This window comes from Globicephala melas, chromosome 7 (assembly GCF_963455315.2).
Source record: "Globicephala melas chromosome 7, mGloMel1.2, whole genome shotgun sequence".
In the NCBI taxonomy this organism is placed as follows: domain Eukaryota; kingdom Metazoa; phylum Chordata; class Mammalia; order Artiodactyla; family Delphinidae; genus Globicephala; species Globicephala melas.
This window is the reverse complement of record NC_083320.1, coordinates 86,617,944-86,637,683: the sequence shown is the minus strand read 5'-3', so window position 1 is coordinate 86,637,683 and position 19,740 is coordinate 86,617,944. Positions and strand designations below refer to the sequence as shown.

The window sequence follows — 19,740 nt, the reverse complement described above, 5'->3', positions numbered from 1 at the left end:
GCTCCCTTGCTAATTAATGAGTTGATTGAGATCTTTATATGTGTTCATTTTATATTGGTATGAGAGCCATGCTTTTAACTTTTTTGAAAATTATACGTTATTAACTATTGTTGCATTTTAACTATCTGGCTTTGGAGACTGACGACTCAATTCAGTCTGACTCATGTAGCCCTTCTTACAGGAAAGCCTGTTTGTTGTTTCTTCGTTTGTCTGTTGTTAAAGCTTCTTTTTATGTGATATCAGAGGGACTAATTCCGATGGTAACAACTTCTACCCTATAGTGGAACGTAACTGCTGTTGATGTTGTAAACTTTGTCAAGTAAACTTTGTCGCTTAAAAAAGGGTGACATCTAGTGGCTAAACACATTATTTCATATAAAGAGTACATATAACTTTTCCTGGTCCATTCATCCTTTTATCAAGTATTTTTTAAGTATATATATTTAAATCATTTTTTATTTTATATCATTTGACCCCATATTTATAGTGCAATGATTGTGTAGTCAAAGCCTTCGATAAAGAGGCAGGACAGGACGAAGGTGGAAGTTAGTGAGGGGCATTCTAGGTGCATGGTTCAACATAACGCATACATGTCTATCAAGGCTGAGAAGAAGGGCATTATGGGAGTGGCTGGCGGTTGGCCTACCTGCTATAGTGAGTGGATCCCGGAACATGTAATCCTGCATTCTAAAAGTTTAATATTCATTATATAATTTCAAAGTATCTTTTATATGATGTTCCCATTAGCAACTGGTAAATTATATCTGTACCAAGAAACTTCACTTCCTTCTTTTGTTTAAATAGGCATTTTGGCCATTGTTCAAACCTGATGATGACCTAAGACTTTTTCCAAGAACCTTTGCCAATAAAAAGAATGAGTAGAGGCCAGAGTCAGTCCACTGCATTAAGCATTGTAACTCAAGCTATCATTCTCAACTAGAATTTGACCTTTTCCTAGTTTATCATCACTTTTTCTCATTCCAGTGTCATATTCTAAACCTTGTCTGTAGCTAAGAATTATACAAAGTTAGAACTGGTTGTGAGTAAATGTTATCTGTGTCTTCTTCCTTCAGGGCTGACTTCAATTTAGTCTACACAGTTAATTATTGCTCTGAAATATGAAGGAAAATATTTTAATTATAAGAATTTGACAATCAGAAATGTATCACTTTAAAAAATATACTTCAAAATCTTGAATTTTTCTTTTTAACTTTATAAGTGTTGACCTTTCTGATAGACTTCAGATCAATATTTAACCTTTTAGTTTTAGGGGATTCAAGCATATCTGAGGACCGTAAAAAGATTCTTCTGTGAGAACCTATAGACTGCAATTCAAGACACCACCACCCACCTCTTCTTTTTTTTTAGAGAGACTCTAGCATGAAAACAGGAGTGGATTATGTGAGCTATTAAGATTCCTTCCATGGCTTACTTTTTTACCCTGTCCAATGAAATAACACATACAAGAAAACTGCTGTTCCTCACTTTCCATGCTGGCATAAAAAACCTCCAAATGGTCTCATATATCTCTTGAAATGCTAGTTTCTCCTACAATTTTTTTTTTTAAGTTTTCTGAGTGGCCAAGAATGGGGCCAACTGATAATTTTTTTTAAATGCCGGAATTTCAAATCATGCCAACACATTTCCATAAACAGCTAGAAGTATTTGATTGAAGACTTTAAGTAGAGATAACATTTTCAAAGCTTTATTGAGAACTTGAGTCATCTCCTTTATTATAATAAGTCATTTGCAGGTTAAAAAGAACCAATAGAAGAGGCTGGCTGACATCAGTGCATGGTTAAGGCATATTTTAGAACTCAGAAATGTAGGTTATTATTATTATTAGGGAACTTAAAAAAAGAGGAACAATAAAAGAAAACAACATTGTTTCCTATAAAACAGTATAGGGAAGTCTAAGAAAGGATAATAATAAGCATCAAGAAAATTTAGAAAAAAAGACTTAAAAAATTATAAGCAGGTACCATGCGTGACCCAACTGTACAATTAATGTTATATGGAGAGAGCATCTAATGCACATTTGTTCTAGGGAGCGCTGACTTGAAATATTTGATTCTACATACTTCTCCAGGCGATACTGGAGAATACCATAGCCCAAAACTCATCTATAATTTAAACCTTGTTTTGGTTTCTGTGATTCTTTCTGACTTACTACTTATCACATCCTTGTCTACTACCTGCATAAGGTCTTGTTGTTAAACGCTGAGAGAACAAGGAAGTGTAGGTGTGTGAATTCACAAGACTCCAAATGCTTTCAAATGGAACAGGCCAGTATCAATAGATTTCTCAGTGAGAGTTTTCACAGAATTCCTAGTTGATCTATGACCTAGACCTCCCAGGGCATCTGTTCTACCCATTTAGCATGTTTCTGGAGTTAGATGTTCAGTATGAATTAACATGGATGACTTCTCAGCCACAACTTCCTGCCCTATCAGACAGCCATATTAAATGTACTTGGCCATCCCCTTTGTCCTTAATGTGTACCTCCCACAGCCCTAATCTTCTAGTGTACTACTTTCCCTTGCTTCTGCTCCAATGTATGTGATTATTCTTCTATATTTTATAAGGTTTTCTCTTTCACTTTTTCATTGATTCTCTCAATGCCTCAACCATTGGTCCTCTTGCCCAGGAGTTTCTCATCCACAGTCATTATGTCAACAACAGACATTTGTAGAAGACACCAATTTGCATTTCCAGCTTTACCACTTGCTTACTTTCTAGCCCTTACTTTCATCTGATTGCAAATTGCAAGAGTTCCTGATTACCAAAGCATTATTCCAGTCCCCAAGATATATGACAATGTAGGGAAGCAAAAACTGTCATAGTAGGAAATTTTCACTAATGAACTACCCATTTATAAAATTAGCCTTTTCTAAACACCCTTTCCCAATTAGTATTAGCATTTATCTCTATGTTATCATAAAAAAGTTTAGACTCTTGCTGATTATAGAATGTTATAAGCATAACACAATAAAAACTTAACGCAAATGAATTGTAAAGTAACATTTTGCAAGAGATTCAGGATTTCATGATGCAAGTGATACTGAAGAACTGCTGAATCACAAAATCATGGACAATGAGAATATGTCAGAGTCAGAACCATTAACAGATGAAGTAGACGAAATTAGACACGGTACTTCAAAAGCAAATGACTAGAATATCAGGGATTAAAAGGAAATGATGAATGCTTCAAAAATTTTGTGGAAATGATCATCTTTATGCTCATGCTAAAAAAGTTAAATGTAATACAAAAAAGATTGTAGTTTGCTATCACATTTGTTAAAATACACACAAAAACCCCACAATTTATTATTCTTTTTAATAATTAGCATATTATAATTTTAATGTAAGTTTTGTCAAATTATATTTATTTTACAATTTAAAATTTTATTTTCAAGAGCATCTCAATCAAATCTTTTATTCTTTTTTCCTCCATTATTTACTTCAAAAAGTATGGTTTACTGTTTTAAAATAGATGTATTTTAAATGGCCTTTTCCCAGTATTCCATTTGTAATCAAATAATGAGGACTTCCAATATATTCATACATCTTTCCAATCTTAGGAATTAAACATGATGAACCTTCCATTTTATCCTACTCCAAAACGAGTATCCTTTCTAAGGTGCTCACTGCTTTACCAAGTAAAGAGAATGTTCCTGAGTCAATTGAGGAGGCATGAGCAAATATAAACAACATAGATTTTTGTACAAGAAACTTTAATAGATAGAAATAAATATAGGATATTTCATATGATTTTTAAATCATACAATCTATTTGGAGAGATGCCATTTCAATAGCTGAATAAACAATTTAAATAACAGGTAACACAGGGATAGAATATGTGCCACAAGGCAATTTCTTAATAATTGCTGGGTGAATTTTCAGATATTGCCATAGAACAGTGAAGGAATAGATAACTTTAACTCAGAGCTGCTTTGGAAAAGCTTGAAGAAGTTGGTTCACCACCAACTTACAGATACAATTCCTCTGCAAAATGGAATGCTATGTTAACTGAGTAAATTTTCTCTCTGTTACTTTGAAAGTTGAAATTGTTGCCTATGAGGGAGATTTCACTTGATTAGTTTCATAAATTTAAGGAAGTATAAAGAAGAGTTACTTAAATGACATTTCTTTAAGGGATATGTCAGGTGATCTTTATCTTTTTATACTCTTTAGTAGAATTTTTATGGAATCTGAGTTATTGACTTAACATTTAAAAGTCTGCCGATTTTCATAAAATTGCTCTTTATCTCTATTCTACAATATTTTAGAAATTATAAACAGTGGTAAAATCAAGTATGCTTCATACACTTAGTTCCAGAGCCATGCTCACGAGTGGGTTACACCTATTGCAAATCCTAGTCCCCAAAGCCTCATTGTAAGGGATCCAAAAGAAGACAATTTGATTGAAGAAAACTCATTTATGGATTCATGGCATATAACCTATACCTGTCTTCATTCACAAACCATTTTAGATCAATAACTCTAAAAGGATCCCTCATCTTCTTGGCTTGACACTTTTTTACTGTGCATAATCATCTAGACAATTTTCCTGTGTGAATTTAAGCTGGGATCATAAAAATAACGTTTATGCACTGAGGCATGATCACAGTTAAAAATAATTTCAGTAAATAATCTGATTTTCTCAATTTAAGAGATAAAGGAATCCTGGCTCTTAAAAGAAAACCAAAATAGTAATCATCAGTATAAAAAGATACATTAAAGCCATTGTTGCTCGCAAATCACTATTCTCAGATAATGATGACATAAAGATTAATTTGAGAAAACTGAAGTCCTTTGAAACCTCAAAATTTATTTTCTCTTTGAAAATTGCAGACTTGTGTCCCTGGAGATATACGAGGTCAGTGAACCTTTTAAACACAAAAAGTAAAACTTGTCAAAGAACTTCTGCTCTTGTTTTAATTACTTCAAGTTTTGTCCCTAAAGTAACCTTCAGAATCTGCAAGGGTTTTTAATATAAACTATGGAGAGCTACTGCTAAACTTTTATTTGTTCTTGTTGAGAAAACACATGTATCCATCTGACTTTTTATGACTGTCAAAACAGCCACGGTGCAATGATACTGTTGTGCGGGGCAGCTTGGGAAACTGCTCATCACACACAGACCCACTGGGTCCTGGTGCTTCCAAGACTGAGCTGTGCCAACTTCACAGGTCACAGGAATACTTGGAATGCATTACTCAGAAGAGAGGTCTGAATTCCTATGATCCATTTTCTCTTTGGTCACTTGTTTTTAACTCTACCCCAGAGGAGAGGGTTTGATTGAGTGGGAGTTATCATTTTCTCTAGGATGGAGGTTTGTCCCCATCATGGTAACGTCCTGTAGAGATAGCTTGCCTTCATTCTCTTATAAATCCTTGCTCCAATCAGATGTGGTCAGAGTCTCAGAAGATTTGGCACAGGCATGGAAACCTAGGCAGAAAATGCCCATTTGATTCTTTTTTTTTTTTTTAAAGGGGGCCTGTGATCCTTGTGAGAATTCATCTTAGTATGTCCAATGTGATTGTTTGAAAAATTGACTAAATTAATTCTAAATGTTTAAGTACAAGGACATTGTCCTTTGAATTTTCCTTTACTTTCATAATCCACAACGCCCAAGAAAATATTTTTAAAATTTTGTTGTTGGATATATGGCTCTTTCTTTACTCTCAGCATAACAGACAAACCATCTTCTAGCATATGGAAGCATTTCTACTTTGCAAGGTATTCTGAAGTGGGTATGATTTGCAAAATACTGTCAAATTAAATATGCATTTCCATATGCTTCTACAAAGACCAAATATATCCATGAAAACCAGCTATATACAACTTCAAAAGTCCTTCATGAGTATTTTAATCAACATTGCAAATAGTTCTTTCTAAAGTCCTAAATTCAGACATCTTCTTGATGTGTTTTGTGCTTTTAGCATCAATGTTACCACAGATTATAAACCAATATTTTATAGTAATAATACATTTCAATGAATCATATGCAGAAATTTTTTCTTAATGAAGCTTTCACACCAAGAAAATATTGATTTAGCTCTTGTAAGGACAGCATATTATTCTGAATCTTCAGGAAACAATTTTCATTAACCAAAACTTACAATAACAGGAAGTACTTTCTTATAACTATGCTTATCATACTGTTAGCTCACTGAACATATTTTAACAAGCCTCCTTTTGAGTAAGATTTGAAGATGTAATTGAATATGTAACAGAACCAAGTAAAGCACTCTATCTTAATGATATTTACATTATGATTGGGCAAATGAGTGGAGGAAAAGGAATTGAACCCCCATACATCCACAACTCCTTTCCAAAGCAGTGTTAAATCAGCTGACTTAGAACAGAGCAGAGCAATTGTGAATAGATGAATTTTTTTAGAAAATAGGAACTGATAAAGATCTTTACTAAGAGTGAGTTGGTAATATTTTACCTGTCTAATGTCATGGCCATATTGAGCCTTATAATGGTCATGCTTAGGGACTAGTTGCTGACATCAAGGGATGAATGCACAATTCACGGGCTGAAACATCCTGTTTTGTCAAGATTTTTGTTGTCACTAGCACCTTTGAATCTGCTTCTATCACTTAGCCGTAAGTTTACTTTTCCTTCAAATATGCTGTTCCCCAACTGCCTGGATTTAGGTTTTCCTTGCTCCTTCTCTCATTTTTAGTTGAGCTTTTGTTTTTTTGCCTTTTGTTATAGTTTATATCTGTTTTCTCTGATCCTTATTCCTATGCTGTAGCTCCACCTTTCCTATATGTGCCTGAACTACTGTTATTTTTGAATTTCAATATCTACTTGAACTTTAGCAATTGTGTTCCTGTTTCCCAAGCCTTTCTTCTCACTCTGCATGGTAGTTTAGCAATATTAATGCCTCATTGTGAGAAATGGCCTAAAGACTTTCTGGGATACTTATGTATGCACGCAACCTGCCCATATTCCACCCAACTGATATTACTTCCCTGAAGGCAGTGTTTTAGTATGCTCAAAGTCACCCTTGTTTGCATTTGGTCATCCTATTGGATGGCTTGCTTAGAAAAGACTGTCAGTGGAGGCTTGAAGAAACACCTTGGCTGATTATAGATGAATAGAGCTTGGACTAACCAAAAAGAAAGAGGAAAAAAGTATACAATTGTTCATGAAAAGAAGTTAATATTGTCACTGAACATTGTGGAAGAATTTTGACTTATAATCTTTTAAGGCACAGCTGCATAATGTCCTTGTACCACATTTACATTCATTAAAGAAATATTTATGGAGCATCTACTATATTCCAGGCATTTTTTTTAAGTGTCTGGGATATATGGACAAATAAAGCAAAGATTCCTCCCCTTATAGAGCTTACATTCCAGTAAAGAAAGATAGATTATACACATAATAAAGAGCAAATTGTATGATATGTTTGAAGTTGATAAGTCCTATAGACAATTGGAAAAACAGGACATTAAAAGGAGGTATAAGAATACTCTGTGGGGCTTCTCTGGTGGCACAGTCATTAAGAATCTGCCTGCCAATGCAGGGGACACGGGTTTTTGCCTTGGTCCGGGAAGATCCCACATGCCGCACAGCAACTGAGTCCATGAGCCATAACTACTGAGCCTGCGCTCTAGAGCCCGCAAGCCACAACTACTGAGCCCACGTGCCACAACTACTGAAGCCCGCATGCCTAGAGCCCGTGCTCCACAACAGGAGAGGCCACCGCGAAGAGAAGTCCGTGTACCACAACAAAGAGTAGCCCCCGCTCAATGCAACTAGAGAAAGCCCATGCACGGAAATGAAGACCCAACGCAGACAAAAGAAAAAAAGAAAAAGAATACTCTGTGGAATCCTTGGCATTGCACAGTATTAAAAAGGCATTCAGGAAAGCTCACCATTGGGAAAACATAATATGGATGAAGAGGTGAATGAGGTGGAGACTGGACCAAATAATTATTTGGTGAAGAGGGCTCCAGGCAGTGGGAGTATTTTATCAAAAGCTCAAAGACAAGAGTGTGTTGAGAAAGCCAGCATGGCTGGAATAGAATGAATAAGCTTGAGATGAGTGAGACAAAGTGGTCCAGAAAATGCAGGCCCTTATAAGGCAATGTAAAGACTTGGGATACATTGCCCATTTTGCTGAAAAGTGACATGACAGCAAACTTAAAATGATAATTCTGGTGGCTTTCTTGGGAATAGGTTGTAGGAGGGTAAGGGAGACCTTACTTTGGGAGACTTTGGGAGACCTGCTGGGGAGCCATTAAGGAATGCAGACAAGAGGTGACAACAATTCAAAGCAGGGGAGCAGCAAAGGAGGTGATGAGAAGTTGTAGGCTTCTAGATTTATTACAAAAGATAGGTGGCAGCACTCTGAAGGAGGTCAGAAACAGAAATGTGGATGTCAGTTAAGTGATGTTTGCAATCACACAGAAGTGAGCCACTCACTATCTAAAATATAGTAATGGCAAGAGGGATAAAGAAAGCAGGACAGAGTTAAAAGTTATTAGGAAATTAGAGGACATAGAGAAAAGTTTGGCTAGAGGGACAAGAATGAGGGGAGAATCAGACTGATGTCTGTCCAAATGATACTAAAATACTCAAATGTCATACAGTTATTTCAACTATCAACTAAAAAAATATTTCTTGAGCATCTACTACAGGCAAAGCAGTATGCAAACCCTGGGGATACAGACAAGAATAAGCCTGTTTTCTTGGGATTTATCATTCTGTGTGACAGGGAAAAGGAAGAGAGACGTTGGAGAAAGTCTCCTAACTCTTAGTCAGACTGAAAGGGAACAGGCAGTGGTGGGGTGTTCCAGGCAGGATCATCGAGGTCCTTGTGTTTCAAGTTAAGGAGTTTTGATTTTTATCTTAAAAACAAAGGGGTGCCATTGACTGCTCATATGGAACAAGACTGCAAATTCAAGTCTCATCACCTCTCCAGGTATTGGTTTGATTATGGGAAAAATAAATAGTTAGGCCGGGGCATCTTTAAGATTCCCTTCCAGTTTTCAAACTCTCTGATTCTTCAGTAATAAACATGAAGCTTTCGAATAAGGTAAACTGCTGATAGGGATAACTCAGAAATTAAAACCAATTTAATGGAAATCTGTGCATCATCGGTTATATTGAGTTTGATGACCCTCTTCCCTTCTGTTTTTTTGTAATAGGTGGATACAGTAATGCCCAGTAAGTTCAGACAAATTTATAACAAACTTTACTGTAACTTTCTCATCTTTTTCATTTTCTCAAGTATGAAAGAGTACCATGTTCACATTTCCTAAGCTCAGCTACCAAATTTTTTATTATGAAAATTAAGACTATATAAAAGCTATTTGAATGAATAAATTTCTCATTACATCCTCAATAAAACAACCTTTGTGGAACTTTTGATTCTGTGAAACCTGATTATTTGATGAGGATTTTAAGTAATATACTTTCACTTGAGGTTCGGTTATAGAGGACATTAGGATATGAGATAACAGGCAAACTTATTCACAATTGCTATTACAGATTTTGTTTAAAAATAAACAATTATGCTGTACCCCAAATGTTCCTTTTTTTTTGTAATGCTATAACAGTTTTGTTGATTCAACACATTTTCTGAAACCATGAAAGCAGTAAGACAATTGTATTTAGTTCTAAGTTGTGCCCGAGAGAGAGAGAGAGAGAGAGAGAGAGAGAGAGAGAGAGAGAGAAATAAGAGAAGAGGGGTGGGGAGGGGAGGGAAGAAGAAAGGAAAGAGGAAGAAGGAAAAGAAGAGGAAAAGGAAAAGAAAAAAAAAAGAAACTTACTCCCAGTCAGGTTTATATTCCTAAGCACAGACTTAAATTATTAAATGTGTGGTGATAAATTGCCAAATTAAAGGACATCATGAAAGCAGTTTTTAATGCAAATGTACTTCCTTAGAAAAGATTGTGATCTATTTCTTTATATGTGGGATTTTGCTCCAATGAATAATTGCACTTTTAACATAAGCTAAGAAAACCGGGATAAGTTGTTTTGTTTAGTTTTGGTGAGGTATGGGGTGAGGAGAGGTAAGGGGTTTGCAGAATAAGTTAAATTAATTCAGTGCATGAAATATTTAGGGATTCATACTGGAGATTCTGCCATTAAAGTCTTGCTAAGGAGATCAAGGAGCATTTTGATATTTCATTTCATAACTCTTAGCATCCAAAATCATATTGATTGGATCCCTAGTGGCTTCCTCTTACTGAACCTGAATATCATGGCTCAAAGATGCCTTTATTGTAAGTGATGCTTTCCATTTGATAATACTTATTTGAAACTCCTTTTAGGAAATTTATGATGTTCAAGAACAAAAAGCATATTAAAATCTTTACTTTTTATTATTTATTGGATCTCTCCCAACACCTTCTCTCAAAATTCTGTTAACATCCTCATTTTAAGTAAATTTACTCACTGCTTGATTTTTAATTTTTGATGGCAAAAGATTCAAATTTCTATCCTAGTATGATGAGATTGCATCTTGATTGTTATTGTTCATATTCAATTTGTAGATATGATTTATGAGCTTGTGATAATAGCTACTTATAAGCTAATTTAATGGTTTTTAATTTTACTGCATTAGCTTTAGAATATTTGTCTTTAGAATTCATGCCACGATTTCATTTATATTACATTTCTTTTGTATTTTGATTTTCCCTTTCCTGCATTCCAAGTGGTGGAGTCTTAAAATGAATTTAATTTTCCCCTAGGTTCTTAGAAATGTATTTTGAGTTTGAATAAATATTCTTTGAAATAATCATTTCTTTATTTTACTTTAAACAGCCCCCATTCCATCTGTCAAGACTTCAAGGTGTAATATATGATCGATACACATACTCAGATTCATTAAATTAGATACCTAGGTCCATGCATTTTGAAGAAAAGAAACTGACTACAGTGATTATGAAAGGACAGAGTCAAAAAACTTTTTTTTTGAGGAAGGAAAAACATTGTGTATAAAAAAATGTGGCTGTCATCTAGCCTGGCATTTTGCCAGGTCAGAACCTTAAGCGTAGTATTTAAGTAATCTAAGGAATATTGGGGTTTTTTTAGACTCCTTGATGAATTAAAAAAAAAAAAAAAAAGACTGCCCAGGCGATTTTGCATGTGTTTGTGAATATACTTGGTCATGATGGTCTATACCTGTATTTGGGCTTCAAGGACTAATAACTGTATTATCTTCAACTAATTTTTTTTTTTTAATTAATTTTTTTGGCCACCAACGTGAGGCATGTGGGATCTTAGTTCCCCGACCAGGGATGGAACACACGCCCCTGACAGTCGAAGCAGAGTCTTAACCGCTGGACTGCCAGAGAATTCCCCTATCTTTGACTATTTATCCAGCATCTTGGAACCTCAATTTTCTCATCTGTTTAATGAGGATGATAATAATATCTACATCACAGGATTCTTTTGTAGATTGATTGTTTAGAACAATGTTTGATTCATAATGAAATCTCAATTAACATTTGTTTTTGTTGCTCTCAAAATTAATAAAACAACTACAAGAACCTAAATCAGGACGAACCCACAAAATCAAATCAAATTCTTTTGAGTATTTTTACAAGATCTTTGCTTGATGTTTGAGGAGTCAGTCACCTGGTTTCATGTTGTTCACTTTCCAGCATTGGAAAATAATATGGGGAAAAGACTTTATCTTTTTAACATACTATTTTAATAAACAGAATTCTTTTTCCTTTTCTTATTTAAATTAACAATGATTTTTAAAATTTTAACCTAGTTATGGTAAAAGTTATATTAGTATGGGCTCTTATATTAACATATATCATTGATGTTATTTATCATGAAAATATTCAGGATAACCTGAAAAATGTCAGGAGTTAAAGAAGAGATTCTAAGATCCTTTTACTTTACAAGGAATTATGGGTAAAAATAAATTTTAATAAGATAAAAATGTCATTCTCTTGTTGTAACACCCCATTTAAATTATTACTTTTTATCAAGTGAAAGTATAGAGCAATTAATTTTAGAAAGTTGTAATTATTTCCACAAGAAATAATATTTAGAATTTCATTAAGATTATAGACACCACAAATGATTAAAAGAATATGGTAATTATTAATCTTTTATATCAGAATAAAGACATAGAGGAAGAAAAGCATCACATGAAAATCAGTGACAGTTTGGGACAATTAACCACTACTGGCTTCAGGAATTTGAAGCACATACAACATGGAATAGCTCCTCTATCCTCTTTTTTCATAACTGTAAGAGTATTTGTACTATGATTTGTTGAGTTGTTTTGATGAAAATTTTCAAGTAATTGCTTTGGTAACAGAGTTCAGTGATGTCACTGTCACATCTAGATATCAGACTTTACTGCCATATATATTATCCTCCTGCTCTGGAGCACTCTCACCCAATTTACTACTACTTGTTAGGGAATTATGGTATAAATAGCCTCTATTGAAGAGCCGTGTTTTCTTTCTTCTGTTTCTCCTACTCTACTTTTCTTCTCTTAATGAGTTCAATATTCACGTTGATGAAACTGAAACTTCTTACCTTTTGAGTCTCTAATTTCATTTCTTTCAGGGTTTCAATCCACTCAATGTCTCACTCCTAACAGAATCTGTCAGCAACTCTGTCTTCCTTAGCTCTTGTTTAACATCAGACATTTAGGTTTGAGTCCATTTTCCCTCTCTCAATTCTTTCTACTTTGCTATGTCACCTGAATCCATTCTTCTTGAGGAAGAGACACAGGTCCCACCCACAATTCTTAATTGTGAGCCACATAAAGGCATGAACACCAGGAGTCAGAGATGGGGGGCTACCCACCCACCCTTTGTTGAATTAATATTTGTTTAATTAGTTTCTACCCCGAGTCACACCCACACCCAATAGACTTTAAGCTCTTTGTGGGCAGGAACCATTTCTAGTACAGCTCACTGTACTATTTCTATCTCTTGCTTCTATCAAGGTGTCTCAACTATTTTTGAAGAATTATAGAGTGAAATGTAGGAAAACTCTAATAAGCTTGATAAAAGAAAGGTAATTTAATTAGTCACATAAATGATAGAAATAGAGTCCCTTATAACAAGCATCAACTTTACTCTAACTTCACACTAATTTCCATTAAACTATTTTATTTTACCTGAGTCTACTTTTAGCATCTGCTCTTCTACTCAGCTTCCAGGGACTGACCATCTCAGCTTCTATTTGCTTATTGGTTTGTTAAGATACTTGCTTTGAACCCCCTCCTTCAACTTCCTTCTGATGATGTTTTATCAACCACAGCTTCTCACTGTGGGTCAGTGTTTCTGCTCACTTACTGGGCAGGATGTGGGCTTAACTAGCTACATTCCTTTAGATGATCACTCAAACTCTGTAAGCCTTACTTTTCTCAAATATAAAATGATGGAAACAATACCAACCTCAGAATGTTGTTGCAAAGATTAATAAGTAAGATGACATGAAACGATCTTGCCCATTTTCCAGCAAACATATCTTTGTTTCTGCCCTTTTTTTCCCTTAGCAGTTCAATATGCAAAAGCTTTGCCCAACCATGCCTTTTGAATAGGATTTCCTGTTGGCATAAGAACAAGCAATTTGATTTGATAGATAACTCCGAAATGTTCTATAGGATTATATAATTCCCATCCAGAAGTGACATAGATGTGGTGGCTAGGGGTGATGGATGGCAAACAATTAGAATCTCCAATGCGGCTGGCCCAGAGGTTAGTCTCCCAGTATCTTTTGTACTAAGCCATTGGATAGAAAAATATAATCTCTTTAGTGAATAAATTCAAAAGAAGCATATTATCATCAAATAATGAGGCAACTCAGAAAAAATTACAATATCATATTTGTACTTTTTCAGATAAAAAGTTAAAGTACTTTTATGGACTCAGTAAATAAAGCATAAAAAATGATGCCTTGACCTCAGTTATAGACTCAGGTCCAAGTACTTTTTCCCCTAAAGAAGAAAACTTTTTCCCTCCGTGTATTTACTTGTTCCTTTTATATTTGGGCTATGAACGTGCCATCAGTACTTTTAAGCATGAACTATAATTTCCTCCTATGATACCGCGTTCATATCTAGGTCTTTGATGGTATCTTTGGATACCATGTATCTAGGTCTTTGATGTTTCTGTCAGATATGCCCAGCAATCATAAATCATACTCCTGAATTTTTAATAGCACTCCACAAACAGAAATGATAAATACCTAGTCTTTTTAATGAATACACAAAAATGAAGGAAAAGTTGCTAAATAAGAAAAAAAGTATTGAAGTACTCTCCCAATTTTTATTTTAAACCTGTTGAAAAAAGATGGAAAAAAAAATTCCCAGTTTTCCATTACCCTGTCTCATAGCCACTGTATTTGCCTCAGATTTTTAAAAAAGAAAATGCCAAGAGGAAAATTTTGAATCCGTTTCCAAAGAAAGCATTACATGCAAAAGGGCTCATACATTATGTTTTTGATTTGTAACTACAGAAGAAATCATTCTCTTTAACAAACTGTAGTATTTTTCTTCTCTTTCAAAAGATAGAAATAACATAAAAAAATAGTAAATGCCTCTGTACTAAATGATAGTGAATGAATCTAATTCATTCAGGCTAGAACTCCTTTCTTTATTCCTCTTTTTTTATGCAAACATAATCTTAGCCTCAATAGAAAAGGTGATACTGAGTTCCCCTCAGTACCCAGCACAGTTTTATGCCTGCTGAAAGAATGGGTTTTCAATAAATATACACCATGATAAATATAAGCACCTCAAATAAACAATTACATTGTACACTGATTTGTTTTCCCACTCAATTTAACTCATCCATATAGCTCAGTTATGTGTTCAGATTAACTAAAGGAAGGTTCTGATTCTGGATATTTAATACAAAAACATATGAGAACTTTGATAAACATACTTTTCATTTTATAATTGATTTCAGTTGTCATCAGAAATTTAATAATTTTTTAGTAAGTTACATATGTAAATGTCACCAGACCATAAACTTAGGTGGACAAATAATTTTATTTTCTTTATTTTCATCTATCAACTCATTTGATTCAGGAAATTCAGTCTTATAACTTTGAGGTATACTTAGTGACTTTTCTCAGTGAATTCAGAATTTAAGCTCTGTCAGTTCAGAGTTCTTTTCTTGTCCTTCTCTCCTTAGGATGGCATCTAAGGTTGCACGATGGGTGACGTACAGAGTGCCCAGACATAGATAAAGGAGAGGCATCTTGTCTATAGCCATCTCCTGGAATCCATTAAAATGTACCTGGCACTCCCTTGGTCATCTGCTCCCATTACTGCTACATCCTCCAAGATGTCTGTGGAGCTACCATGACCCTATGCCCTTTATCTCAAGCTCCAATGGGGATGCTGACTTTCTCAGTCACTTCGATTTCCTTCTCTGGGGAAACAGGAATTTCAGGATACTCTCTTGGTCTCTTGGGTTAGTATGATCCTAGATTATAAATGGAGGTGCTATCACAGGCCCTTCTGCTAACCTTTTTTGTATGAAGATTATGGTACCAACCTGGCATAGAGGGATTCTTACAAACCCTTTGGATTGCCACGTAGGACTGAGGGAACATGGCTCAGGAATTTCCTATCATTAGATCCTCCCAAACATATCTGGAATTCCCACTGACCTCTCAAGCATCCCAACTCCCATCCCCTAGAACTTAACTGGGGGTAGGGAGTGCAGCCCAGCTCTGTATTAGGAATATGAATCCAGTCTTTCTATTTTCCTTTCTGAAGCTTCCCATTCCTCAGCACTCACAAAGGTCATTTGATTCATGGGTTAGATTTATTATTCTCTTTTCTTTTTGCTGCTTACAGCATAAACTTTATGCTAGGCTATTATATGAGACACTTGATAATTAGAATTCCAAAATGTCTATCTACTGCAAGTCAAAAGCCTTGGCTTTTAAAGACTACTGACTCTGCTATAAGTTTCAATAGCTTGTTTTGAACTCAAAGCTAAAAGGAGTATACATCTTTTGGTGCTCTCCACTTAACAAATGACCCTGAAGTAATAAAATTTATTGATTCATTGTGGAGAAGAAAGTTTTAGAAAATTATTTGCAAATGATGAGAAAATTTTTAATTAATACCTTCAAAGTTTTTTTTTACCACCCCAAACATTTTTTCCCAAACAATATTATGTCAGTAGTTGTCCCTGAAGCCATAGATTTTTCAAGTCAAGAGAAACTGGCAATCAATATGTGACTAAAAATATCATACATAGCAGGAGCAGAACCCAAACTGGATCATCAGTTTTCTAATAAGTTTTAGAGCTTTATTCTGGAAAAATCATTTGAAAACAATTCTGAAGTTGAATATTAAGTCTACACCTAGAAATTTAGTAAACTCAATAAAAACATCAGCAGAATTCATTTAAAGTCAAACAGTATAACACACACAAAAATATAAAAGTTGAAAAGGGAGGTGGTGTGAAATTTGCCCTCATAATCTTCATATGTGCTGGGCCTTTGAATATGCTATTTGACTATCTGGAACACTTTTTCCTTCCTCTTTTGCTGAAATATACTCATTCTTCTGCTTAGCTTCCTTGTCAAAGCCTCCCCTGACCATCACCACACTAGTCAGTTGCCCGAACTCATGCTTCTCCTAACAATCTTTTACCATTTGTCACATATCCACATTACAAACACTCTTCTACAAACACTAGGAGACAAGTCCCTGATCTCATGAGCTTACATTCTAGTTGGGGGAGAAAAATGAAGATAAGCAAGATAATTATCAAGTTCATAAAAGATACTACATGTTCTATTGTATATCTTTATTTTTTGGTTTCTTATCTCTTGCAATCATTCCCTTTCAGGACCCAGAACTCATTCTCATTCACTTTTGATATAATGACTATGTGATATTTTATAATATAAATTTAGCATAATTTATAAAACTAGTCTTTTATTGAAGGAAGTTTAGGTTATTTTCAATCTTGGACTATTACTAAAAGGGAGGCAATGGCTACACTTATACATAATTCACTTCATACTTGTACAAGTTCTACTGGAGAAAAAACTCCCAGAATTGAATTTGCCAGGTAAAAGAATACATGTATTTGTAAATTTTATAGCTGTTACTCATTTGTTTTCTAGAGGGGTGCATCAATAATACATATTCCCACAATAATACATGAGCATTACTTATAAAACATGTTAATACTAAAAGAGTCCTTAATAAAACTTTGGAATTTTTTTCTAATCTAAGAGGACAGCAAATGTATCTCAATGTAGCTTTCATTTGTATTTTTCTTATCATTAGTTAAGTGGAGAGTTTTTTGGGGTTTTTTTTTGCTGTACGCGGGCCTCTCACTGTTGTAGCCTCTCCCGTTGTGGAGCACAGGTTCCGGATGCGCAGGCTCAGCGGTCATGGCTCACAGGCCCAGCCGCTCTGCAGCATGTGGGATCTTCCCGGACCGGGGCACGAACCCGCGTCCCCTGCATCGGCAGGCGGACTCTCAACCACTGTGCCACCAGGGAAGCCCTATCTCTAGATATTTTTATACTACAAAGATTAACCTCTTGTGACATAAGTTGCAAATATCACTTGATAGAACTTTCTCTTATGACTCATTGGTCTATGGAGATGATTCTATAACTTTCTCTTCAGTTTTATTAATATGATGAATGGTATATTAATTGATTTGGTAACACAGTTCCACATTGTTTTCATTTTGAATTTTTATAATATAGTAATATTTTGTCATAGCTGTTATGTCATAGCTGTTATGTCGTAGCTGTTATGTCAATGTCATAGCTGTTATTTTTTAGGGATTTTTTAATATTATTTGTTTTTCCATATGGCATTAGAATCAGCTTGCAAGTACCAAATGAAAATAAAATCTGTTTGTATATTTTACTGGGGTTGTATAAATTTATACATCAATTTGAGGAGAACTGACTTTTCCTTTTTTAATAAATTTCTTTATTTGTTTATTTTTGGCTGTGTTGGGTCTTCTTTGCTGCGCACAAGGCTTTCTCTAGTTGGGGGGCGATGGGGGGCTACTCTCTTGCGGTGCATGGGCTTCTCATTGCAGTGGCTTATCTTGTTGTGGAGCACGGGTTCTAGGCACACAGGCTTCAGTGGTTGTGGCTCACAGGCTCAATAGTTGTAGCACATGGGCTTAGTTGCTCCGCAGCACGTGGGATCTTCCTGGACCAGGGCTCAAACCCATGTCCCTTGCATTGGCAGGCAGATTCTTAATGAATGCACCACCAGGGAAGTCCTATTGTTTTTCCTGATGTTGAAAATTATTCAAGTCTTTTTGCTCTTGTTGTTCAGATTCAGAAGTATTTAAACTTTTTTATGTAGGTCTGGAATATTTCTTATTATTATATCAGCTTGTTGAAATTGTAAACTTCAGATATTTAGTTCTCATATTAATTTTGTACCAGATTACCAGACTAAATTATCTTTTTGTTCATACCAGCTACAAAATTGTATAATTTGAAAGTAGTGACAATTTACTACCTCTTTTTTCAATTATTATAACTGTAAAATCTTAGTACTAATGAAAGTAACTTTGGTGTTTCTCCATTTCGTCTAAGTTTGACTTGGATGTGAATAAAGAAAAAATTAAAAATTTTAACATTTTGGCCATAATTACATATAAATGCATGCAATATATTTTATCCTAAAATTGGAAACATAGTTTAAATATTGTTATCTCCATTTTATTCTTTTTGAATATACATTCTTTCAAATATGATTTTTATAATGGCTACATAATATTCCATCATATAAAAGTTGTATAATTTATTTTATTGTTTCTCTGTTACAAGATATTGGGGTTGCTGTGACACTGTAAATAGTACTGTGTTCACTGTCCTAGCACACACATCTTAGCGTACTACAAATAGTGTAATCCGAACAGTCCTTTGGATAAACTGGAACAAGTAAAAGTACTGGGACAGAAAACTATACAATATTTAATTTATATTTTCAAACTGTACTCCATAAAGGCTTTATTACTTATATATTCATTATTAGACAAAGAGCTTATTTCCTTTTTACTAAATCCTTGATACAAATAGACATAAATTTTAAATGACTTTGCCAATTTGATATGTGAAGCATGGTCTGATCTTCTTGTTTTTTCATATTTTTAATTATTACTGAGATTGAGGGGTTTTTCCCCCCCAGAATTCATGGGGCATATGCATTTCTCCTTTTATAAATGCCTTGTCCATTCTTCGTGGCTGTGTGGTTTTGGGGGCACTGCCCTTTCTCTGATGAAAAAACTCTTGGTGAAAACTCTTTTAAATGTGGCAAACAGCTTCCTTCTCCCCATCATTGGTTTTTCTTTTGGTTTTTCATTTGTTTTTTCTTTGTAATACAGAATTTGAAATGTGTCTGAATATATAGATATGTTCCTTTATATTTTCTTTGGTTTTCATAGTTAGAAAATTTACTCTTAAGAATCATATAAATATAGGAACATATGTTCTTCATCTCTGCATTTTTTGGAATGTTACAATTATCACTTATTAAATTGTTGTATGATCTGAGGACTGTTTTTTATATTTTCTGCCATGTTCCATTTGTCTCCCTGATGCTTCTTTTAATAGTATTGTGCTCATTCATTTAACGAATTTCGTAATATGCTGTATAATAAAGAGCATATTCACCTTTATACTCTTCTATTTCAAAATTTATTATTTTCACTCATATATTCTATATAAACTTAACAACATTTTGCCAAATCCAAAAACAACATACTTGGAATTTTTAAT

The 19,740-nt window shown here is 34.5% G+C and overlaps 1 protein-coding gene across 1 annotated transcript in view; it reads left to right on the top strand.

Moving 5' to 3' along the window:
* KYNU (kynureninase) overlaps nucleotides 1-19,740 on the top strand; it is a 90,308-nt gene that overhangs the window by 59,807 nt on the left and 10,761 nt on the right. The gene's annotated exons all lie outside the window — the stretch shown is intronic.